Genomic DNA, 10,882 nt, shown 5'->3' on the forward strand with positions numbered 1-10,882 from the left:
ATAGTGGTACAGAAACGATTGTTTCACAACCCATGAACTCATACCCGTGCGTGATACCTAGGCCCAATATGGCCCGGCAGACGCAACCTTAGTATTTTTATTGTGTATATGAGGAACGGAGGAGCCCGCTCGGTCTCCCTCCATTCGACAGCCATCCCCCTTTTTAGATCAGCAGGGACCATCATCTCAGTACGTTTGACAGCCGCCGCCCCTCCGTAGGACAAAACAAATAATACAGCATGCCCTACATCCCCGGATAACTCACCTAGTCGATTAAGCCGGAAGTCGCTAGCTTCTGGAGTCCCACCGTACCCTAAACATAGATGACCTCGCCGCCGCCCCCTTCGAAGTCGACCTGTGCCAACCTAAGCGACCGATGGCCGAAGGATCTGCCTGTAGCACCAGGCAACCCGGCACATCCTCGCCAACTCAATCGCGCACACAGGACAGCTGCCCAGAGGTAAACCATGCAACCTTACTTATGCATGCAACACAACAGGGTCGGATTCATGAGGGTATCGTGGTAGGCTCGATGCATCGGCATAGCTAGCAGCACCATCGATCACCATACAGCCTGACCTGCACATGTATCACAGGCCTACCATCCAAGCATGGGTAGCAAGCCTGGATCCATTAGAACGATGTGCTACGCTCGATGTGTCCATTCTTCATACCCATTAATTAATACAGCTCACAGTGCCAGATCCGTTAGAATACTGCTGTTTTAAACGTCCTCAGATCCGCCGCACAATAACCCCACGCGCTAGATGTATACATTAGCAGTCTTGCTATACATTTCATATACCTAACTCTAGCTACAATGATATAGCAGGGTCGACATTCTAGCGACACTGCATAAGAACATGTACCCTGATTAAGAGCACAGACCATCTGAAACTGTACCTTTTTTTATCTCTGGTTCGTGCGCGCGTATCCTAACTTCGAACATATGGTTGAGCAGCTTTCCAGTCAACTTCCATGGCTTCGAAAAACGGGAGAGCTAGCTGGCCACTGCATCCAAACAGAGGTTTAAGAGCAAGATAAATAGAAGAGTCAGCAGTTGGTTATATGTTTTTGCCATGTCATCTATAGTCTACTTGTAGTTAGCTCATACAATAGTTAGATACAAGTATGAACTACTTTATATGCATATGGTCCACCTTGCAATCTCACAAAGTGCCTAGGAGCACGCGCTGCAGCGGGCTATTATCCTGTAGCCTACTTCTCTTCTCTCTCCTCTTCTCTCTCATCCAACTCAGCAAAACTATATTATTTTAATTCTTATAGCCTGCTGACTGTACCTTATTGTACTTGCTCTAACAAAGGATACACCTCTTTGTTGGGGAACGCATTTTACCCCCTCGAAAAGAGCGCCGCCAATGATTTGTCCGTGCATGCCTTGCTAAAATATTTCGATAGCAAGTACAGCATGGTACTATAACAGATAGGCCACCCTTTTTTGTTCTACTCGGTAATGCAAGCAACCAACTATAGTCGATACATGATAAACCTACAATGCATACAACGTTTGAAATCAAACAATTCAGAGCATAGGGCAGAGAAAATGGAGTTTGTACCTTCAATTGAGCTCAGCTGCTGCTTATTCTCCTCACGTTCTGCACTTCAGACATATCAAAAGTGTGAATATCTGAAGGCAAAATAGGCAGACGATATGGAAGAAATCGAAAGGAAAAATGAGGACCAGGGAGAGGCCGACCCGGAGAGGGCCAGATGAGTGAATACCATTACCCTCCCGACGCCACCCCCTCCTGCCGACGCTTACCATCCATCCAGTCAATCTAGGGATTTGGTGCGTGGTTGTGGATGGGACGGATGACATCGATGAAATCTCCTCCGAGGAGGCTGGGTTATGGGAAAGGGAGGGGGAAAGGAGGTCGGGTAAGGGGAGAGGGAGAGGAGGACTCACCGGAGATGCCGCAGTCGGCTTGTTCAAGTCTCAGACGAACGTGCTCTAGGTCTCGTGGTCAAGTTCCGTTTGCCTGGTATAACTAGTCCCTACCCTAAGAGGCCCGTTTGGTTTCTCCCACGAACTAGTTGCCAGGCGGCCCTACGGCCAACAATGGCCCACAGACTCGACCCTATAAGAAACACTAAGAAAGTAATCAGTCATCAAACAACTACCCGGCCTAGAGTGCCTAGGATGAAAGATCTATCGACGTCACCGAGGATAGGGACCATGGCCATAGAGGCCGGCGTGACGCAGACCGCGAATCTACGTCCAACCCACGCCGGTGGCGTGCATGGCCAGCGCAGGTTCATTCTATGGCGGCCAACATGCCTTCACCCAATGCCGATGCCATTCGTAGTAGGACGAACACAGCGACGTCAACAATTTGTATGTGCATGCCTTGCTAAAATCTTTCAATAACAAGTACAACATGGTACTATAACAGATGGGCCACCATTTTTCTGTTCTACTTGGTAATGCAAGCAACCAACTATAGTCGATACATGATGAACCTACAGTGCATACTGCGTTTGAAATCAAACAATTCAGAGCATAGGGCAGAGAAAATGGAGTTTGTACCTTCAATTGAGCTCAGCTGCTTATTTTCCTCATGTTATGTACTTCAGGCAGATCAAACGTATGAATATCTGAAGGCAAAATAGGCAGCCGACATGGAATAAATTGAAAAGAAAAATGAGGGCCAGGGAGAGGCCAGCCTGGGGAGGGCTAGAGGAGTGAACATTGTTCCCCTCCCGACGTCACCCCCCTCCTGCGGCCGCTTCCCATGCAGCCGATCGATCTAGGGATTTGGTGCGTGGTTGTGGATGGGACGGACGGCATCGACGAGATCTCCTCCGAGGAGGCTGGGGTTTGGGAAAGGGCGAGGGAAAGGAGGTCGGGTAAGGGGAGAGAGAAAGGAGGACTCACCTGAGACGCCGCAGCCGGATTATTCATGTGTCGAACGAACATGCTGTAGGTCTCGCAGTCAAGTTTCATTTGCCTAGTAACTACTATATTAAAGGGTAACAAACTTCTTTTTTCTCATAATTTTGGATTTCTTTTTTAGTTCACATGAAGCTAACACGTGTGTTACTTTGTGGTTCATTCCCACAATATTTTTCGGTGTACATTTTGGATGTTCTCTTGGAATTTCCATGCTACCTTTTCAGTGTAATGCATTTTTTTTACAGTGCTCTGTACCGCTTTTCTTTGTTGATTGGGTGGATGTAGCTGTTTTTGGTGGGCCTAATGTCTTGGACTTTGTGTGACCGTATGGTCAAAGCGGCGCCCGTTCCAGAGTCCCACCGCTTCCGACCACGCCAATATCTTTGCTCCATCTCCCCCATCTTCTGCCTCATCTTCTCAATTCCTCCACACCGTCGCCGCCATGCTCCCCGGGCCAGCACATATTTGGTGTCTCAGCGCTCAATCGGCGACAGGAGGCTTGCACCGGCGAGGAAGGTCGGCCACCACATCGAAGAGACGCGCAAGTAGGCCGAGAACGGCGCGCCTGTGATCGGGGCGAGGTCCGCGACGGAGAAGGCCGGCCAGGCTCCGCGGCGAAGGAGGCTGGCGCGGTGCCGGGTCGTGCCGGCGAGCAGCAGGTCTCAAGGGCCGTGCCTCTCGCCCGTGGAGCCGCCACTCCTGCGTGTTACGGGCGCGCGAAGGCGGGGCTCAAGGGCATGTGCAGGCTCAACTGCTCGAGCAGAGGCGGCGATGATTTGAGGTCGCGGCGATTGCGGCGTGAGACGGCGGCGACTCAATCGGCGTGTGGCAGGTGAATCCTTTGCCATAACTCCGCTAACCTCTCCTAAAACAGCTCTATGGTGGCACTTTACCGCACCCTAGAGCGCCCCCCAATCCAGCAAAAGAGCTAGCGGCGACCTCTGGCACAGAGCGCCCTACTTTGGTGGCGGCCGATGCAGAGGCGATGAACACGAGGCCGGGGATCGAGGTGGCTGAGGAGGAGGAGGAGGAGGAGCCGGATATGGAGGAGGAGGAGGAGCCGGATATGGAGGAGGAGGAGAGGCCAAAGGGGATGGGAAGCACGAGCAGGAGGTGCACGGCGGCAAAGTGGAGGCCGTCGTGCAAGGTCTGCGGGTCTGCCGTACGCTAACTGTTGTTCACACATGGGGTGCAGCCTTCTTTGGCGGTAGTCCTGCCAGTCCATGTTCCTTTCCCTGAGATCTGGCTACTTCCCTCCCTGTATGGCGGCCACCTCATGCCCCACGGACGATGGCACCGGCGAATTTAGCAGGTTCGTTTTCCTTGCCAACTCAGCCACTCAGATTGACTTGTTAGGATTTCACGCACCTTATTCTTGCATCAGACATTAGGACGGCTATGAGGCAAAACAGGCTGATTAGTAATGGAAAGGTACGTTCCAATTTGTGAACAAAATAAATTGATAATACGATTGCTGAATACATGATAATTTTGCTTAATATCGTGCTCTACACTCAAATCACCTAATGTATCATCTGAATTACTTTGTTCAGTTATCTGTAGCTCAACTATTGTATGCCTAAGTTACAGGAAGCAAAAGTGGTGCGGATTTTGCTTTCATAGATACCCAGCTAGGTGTAAAGAATGCCAACAGATTGCACTACTCTGCAACATGCATCTTCCAACCTCTCATCCTTGGAAACTATTTTGTTGCCTTATGAATCCGTTCATAATGTGTTGTATGGTATTTAAAATCCCAGTTTGGAATAACTTAATTTCAAAGTGTTCTCCTGATTCTCTTGCCGGAATCTTTGCAGAGGACTAGCTATGGAGGATGTTGCAGGCTCTACAACAAGGTGCAATGTTCCCATATCATCAGCACTTATATTACTGTCTTGACCTGATGGGGGTGGCGTTGGTGTTCTGCTTTTTGTGCTTCAGGTTGGTTATAGCTCCTCTAATATATCTTGCTGTTGGTGCTATCTTTTTGCTCCAGTCAGACTATAAATAGGTGCTTAGTACCCACTATGGTACCTAATTTAATGGTTTCTTAGAGAGGTACTTAATCATGTAGATCATTCCCAAACTAGAGAACGTTCAGCCTTTTTTTTTCATTTCGGACATCACAACAGAAAACGTTCGTGTGTAATTTCAGATATCGTGATTCTACTTTTTTTCGAGCTTGAAGTTAAAAAACAGACCATTGTTCTTGAATTGGACAAGTGCACTCAGCACTGGGAATCTGATAATCCTACTTTTCTGTCTGTTGCCATTGAGTAAAGGCCTGACCGTTGCTGTTTTAGGCAACAAGTAAAACGTTTTGCTGGAAAGAACATATACAAAATATGTCGAGTGAAGATAGCTCTTGAAGCTTGCTTCCTTTCGGTGGGAGCACTGTGGAAGCATGTCACTGTGGAAAACTGCGGTTTTATGAGGTGATTTTAAGCAACTATTTTCAGTAGTTAAAGGAGGTAGCAGGGATGAGATAATTGATTCTTTACTTATTAAATCGCTACTGTGGAAGCACTGTGGAGCATATTACTGTGCTTCGGCGTGCTTGGCCAATTTTCTCAGAAACGGTTTCGTTCTGTAAGGTGATTCCTGGTTTGCCTAGACCATGTTGTATATCTGCAACTTTTTTGTTATTAAAAGGAAAAACACGTTTTCTTTTGATGTGCATTCCCTGCTTGCAGTTGTGTCACGCAATATTTGTTTTCCTACTTTTACCATTGCCCTTATTTCTTCATTTTGGTTGACGACCCCTAATCTCCTGCAAAATGAAGAAAAAATGTGGCCGAGGTCACTCACCAGTCAGGCACTTTTGCTGCAGGAGTAAATTCAGTTACAGAGTTTGATATGTCCCTTATATTCATGTATTTTTATTGATGAAATTATCTCTGCTGACACAAAGCCACTCTTTGACAGTACATAGCGAGACTGCTACTACATGGGTCAGCGAGTTTTGAGGGCTTCAGGGTCATGACCCTTCTCAAGGAAAAAGTCTTGAAGGGCATAGTGCTAAGGCGGACGAAAATATGCTGAGATGTAGATCTTGCTCTTCCACCAAAGGTTGTAAGTGTTATATACTTGATGAATTTAATAAATGCTCTTTCTACCACTTGCAAGAAGATTTTTACACCTTAGGTGACATTGAGTCGGGATATACATGATGGATTTAATTTCTCCTCTTCTCACCAGTTGCACGAAGTTTAATTTGTACATCTTAGGTGAGTCTCTTTTGATAAAAATGAAATGGAATTTTATGAGGCATTATATTCTCAGAGTTGCACTCAGTTTGATTTGTAAGTCCTCCTTACCTGCTTATGTAGTGATACCATATGGATTATTTCGTAGGCATCATTATGTTATTATCTTTATTCTGCAAAAGTTGGAAAACAAGTTTCTTCTGAACAATAACTTTTTCTTTCGAAGCTTCTAACAGCTCTGTCAAAGGGCGGCCAACCCAGCGCACTCACCAAAAAAGCAAGCATTAGCCGTTTTGTAGACCCAGTGTGGTGGCTTTAAGGTTCATACCGAGTTTGTGCATGCCTTCGTGTTTTGTAGACCCCATGCTTGATCTGAAGGTCACTCTTCTTCTATCATCAGTATCATTACTTCTATTCAAAGAAATGCAACCATTTGCTTTTGTAGTTGAAAAATTAGCACCATATTTGTCTCTTTCGAAGGCCATTCATCTTTTATCATCAATTCTTCAATTACGTTCCGAAGATGTATTTTTTCTTTGATTTAACCATTCAGATTTACAATGTTGAATCTGCCAAAGAAACTAGAGTTGACATGACCATAGCCTCGAGAGATTCAAGACCATCAGAAAATCAAATAGGTGGACCAATTCGATCCTTTGGTTTTTATCCTCTTCGTCTCTATTGTAAAAGTGCTATTTTGTTACTCTTAAATTTACTTACGTGATTATAAACAATATACCTATGAGATAGAGAAACTTCTCTTTCCCTTCTCAAGTAAGGTGATTACAGATAATATCATAGGAGTTACAAATAATGTCACATGAGAACCTTATAGCTAACATATACATAGAGGAATCCAAATGACATGGTTTCCTTTATTTTGCACACATGCTTCTTACTTGTGGGTTGGCAGTACATGGTTTAGAGTCTGAGTAGACTTCACTGCTCCATTAAATGATGTCTCCCGGATTCTAGAGTAATTAACTTGCAATCTCTCACACACCAGGTTTGGGTGATATCAAGGCACTAGAATGACTTTTAAAGTAGTTTGTCCCTGCATATTAATTTTGATAAAATTAAGGTGTTACAGATTTCTTTGCAAAATAAGCCGATACAGAAAATAACTGTGTAACTTTGCGATAATTAATGATGAAAAATTGCATAGTCAGTACATAATTTGCAGACTTCAGTAAGTCAGAACGACTATGTAATTTTTTTATTCCCACACCAAATAGTGATATATACTAAATGCATGATGGTACCCTCTTTAATTAAAAACCTGATTTCCCTTGCATGCTCTGCTTCCTTAATTTAGCATTATAGGGAAGTTTAAATTAAGTTTGCGTGTTCAGGAAGCTATCAGGTCACAAGGCCAAAAACAACCTGTTATTTTCATTTTCCTTGGTGCTCACGAAGAAAATGCAGTGGTCTTCATGCACTAATCAGTGTCTCAAACATAATATGCTACTAAAGTCATGAGTGGAAATAAAATTACTCTTAATGCACAAGAAGTCGGCCATTTCCTCGAAGAGGGAAATTTTGGGAAAAAAGATCACTTAAATGCATGAATAATGTTGGGCTACTGACATTTCATGCAACGGAACAATCTATTATCTAAACGCTCTATGGATGCATTTCCCATAGCTTTACTAAGGCAAAGATCCTCTTGCTTGAAAATTAGTGGTATGTTAGTTATATCTCAGTATTATCCACTGACGAAGTTATGTTGTTGATTTTCAGGTGGTATTAGAGCCTTACTTTCTTTGGGTTATAGAGCCATTGCCATCACACGGGTTCTCGATGCCACTGATTGGGCGAGAACCGAGAATCTTACCGTGGCGAAGAGTGCTGGCTTTGCTGACGGTGAAAATGTTGACCACCTGACAAAGGAAACAATAGTCCTCCCAGCCATTCACCTTGGTCAAGGGAAAGGAGATCATTGTTCTTTCTTAGGACGATGAAGACTACCTGCAGTTTCAGGATCTATTTCATGCAGCCAAAATCGGACAACTCGGCAGACCGGCCACATTTGATAGTTGGCTCCAAAGCATACATATAATGGATAGCCTCTACTGATGCGTTTCGTCTTTTGTAAGCAATATGTCATGTTTGACCACTATTGTTCACGGATAATGATGGAACACATTGACGACTGCATCACTGGATACTAAGTCTTGCTGAAGACCAGGTTGGCTTACTGATCTATGATGCCTGCTTTTGACAGGTTGGCTGAAACATAGACCATATAAGCCTTAAAAATGTAGAACTGCAGGGGCACGCATTGTTTTGTATGGCATAAGCAGCAGCATCTGCTTAATCTACCATTGAACTATAGGTTGTAACTCATATTTGTGTGTACATATATCCATGAAATTTCCCTAGATAGTCACTACTATGCATGCGTTGTAACCTCCAGTATAGTTTCACCGGCGCGGCGTGCCGCCGCGCCACATTTTGCTAGTATAATTAGTCCCTAGCCTAAGAGGCCCGTTTGGTTTCTCCCACGCACTTGTTTCCAGGCAGCCCTACTGCCAACAACGGCCCGTAGAATCGACCTGTAAGACACACAAAGAAAGTAATCAGTCGTCAGACAGCTACCCAGCCTGGAGCGCATAGGACGCAAGGCCTATCGGTATCACCGAGGATAGGAACCATGGCCATAGAGGCTGGTGTGACGTAGACCATTAATCTACATCTTGCCCACGCCTGGTGTGACACAGACCATTAATCTACATCCAGCCCAAGTTCATTCTCTGGCGACCAACGTGCCTTCACCCAATGCCGATACCATTCATAGTAGGACGAACACAGCGACGTTCGCCATCCGAGCAAAGATATGCTGGAATATAGGCCGAGGGAATAGTGGTACATAAACGGTTGTTTTACGACCCATGAACTCATAGTCGTGCGCGATACCCAGGCCATATATGGCCCACACTGGTGGAAAAAGGGGCTTTGGTCGCGGTTCGCAACTGCCATTAGTCGCGGTTGCGCAACCGCGACCAAAGTAGCGCGACTAAAGGCCCCCCCCTTTAGTCGCGGTTCCTTACGAACCGCGACTAAAGGCCCGTCCACGTGGGCCGCGAGGCGGCGCCGAGGCGGAGGACCTTTAGTCGCGGTTCTTCCGGCCAACCGCGACTAAAGGCCTCCGCAGAGGTTTAGGTTTAGCCCCCTCCCCTAAATCTGGTTTCTTTTTAATTTGTATTATTTTATTTCTTTTGGGTTTTAATTTTGAAGGAGTTTCACATATTCTACGGTACTACATACATGCATATGAATGTACAATTTCAAACAAATTTGAAATTAGAACCAAAAAGAATTCAAGAGCAATATACAATATATATTCAATATCGGATGACCATATACAATATATATTCAATATCGGATGACCATATACAATTTTGAACAAGTTAGTTACAAATTCTGGTGCATATAAAGTTCTACGTCATCGTAATGGTGTTCTCCTCTAGGATCGATAACTTCCCTCGCCAACCATCCAGCTAGTTCCTCTTGAAGTGGTCGGAAGCGAGCTTCTGGACTAAGCGTCTTCCGGAGGTTATTCCTCAGGATGTTGTTCTCACACTTCTGGTCCCGCTCATTGCAGTATCTCCGGATCCTCTCACAAACATAGTATCCACATAGATTGGTCCCCGGTGGCTGAATATCCCCAGTCGTCCGCACTGCCATTTTAAAATGTAGCTCTTTTTTGAATTCACCGACCTTGGTATCTACGAACCGTCTCCAAACCCTACGAGGCAAAGAAAATTAAATAAACAAGAGAGTTATTAATTAGTTACTTGATATTAGGAAATGATGAACGAAATAGGCCGATCGATATAGAGCGCAAATGAATGAAAATAATTACTTTTGCATCATTTTTCTCATGTCGGCCCAAAGCGCCGGATCCATATTCAGAGAGTCGTGGACGAGAACAGAGGAGGTATGAACTTGAATTACCATAAGAATCCAGTGGAACCTGCGGACACGATACATGCACAGTCATGCATAACTCATCGATTAGCCACATACCATGCATGGAGTAAACAAAAGAGAATGTGCTCAAGACAGAAACACTCACCCAAAATGGTAAGGAAATAGAATATCACTTTTATGTTGCTGTTTTCTAATAAACCGCCACTGGTCATCCTCCACGTCGGCGGGGTGGTGTTCTAACACATGTGAATTAACGATGTGTGGGTCAATGAACCCAACATCATGGATGTTCCTTATTCGCATTTCCCGCTTCTTCATTCTGCATAATAGCGTACACAACAAGATAGTTAGGACAATATATATATATAGTGCAGGCAATGAACGAGATGGGGTAGAAATTAATAAATCACTTACAGAACGTAGCAACTGATGATAGATTTGTCGAGGTCGCGCAGATTGAACAGCTGGAACAATTCACTCAGATGAATTTGTACCCAGTAATGTTTGAAGTGATGCTCATATCTAACTTCCGCATAGATATAGTCTTTGGCGTTTTTATGTTTTATGTAACCCTTGTACCAATTTAGCAGACCTTTCATTTGTCGAGGTAGATCCTCTTCCTGCGCAGGCTCGACGAGAGGGCCATTCTTCACATATGTAAATACTACGTCCTTCATTGGCGCCTCATCAAGGCCTAGCAGTGCACGAAGAGTGATACCTAAGTCGGCCGCTTGTTCTCTGGCACTCGTTACAGTCAATCCATGTGCTGCCGCAGCTGCTATGATATCGGGGTCATCCGGATCGGCGGCTTGCACTATGAGCGGGGCGA

General features: G+C 45.1%; 1 long non-coding RNA gene across 6 annotated transcripts; it reads left to right on the forward strand.

The window, feature by feature from the left end:
• Positions 1-3,265: 3,265 nt before the first annotated feature.
• On the forward strand, positions 3,266-8,501 carry LOC127341201 (uncharacterized). Of its 6 annotated transcripts, none has more exons than XR_007875341.2 (6): positions 3,266-4,226; positions 4,732-4,855; positions 5,218-5,746; positions 5,840-6,498; positions 6,674-6,758; positions 7,861-8,501. It is a non-coding gene; the product is annotated as an uncharacterized lncRNA (long non-coding RNA). The 6 variants fall into 6 exon arrangements; XR_011751246.1 differs by having other exon boundaries at positions 5,840-6,216; positions 6,357-6,758; XR_011751245.1 differs by having other exon boundaries at positions 5,840-5,983; positions 6,113-6,758.
• Positions 8,502-10,882: the final 2,381 nt, after the last annotated feature.

Source organism: Lolium perenne, chromosome 1 (assembly GCF_019359855.2).
Source record: "Lolium perenne isolate Kyuss_39 chromosome 1, Kyuss_2.0, whole genome shotgun sequence".
Classification (NCBI taxonomy): domain Eukaryota; kingdom Viridiplantae; phylum Streptophyta; class Magnoliopsida; order Poales; family Poaceae; genus Lolium; species Lolium perenne.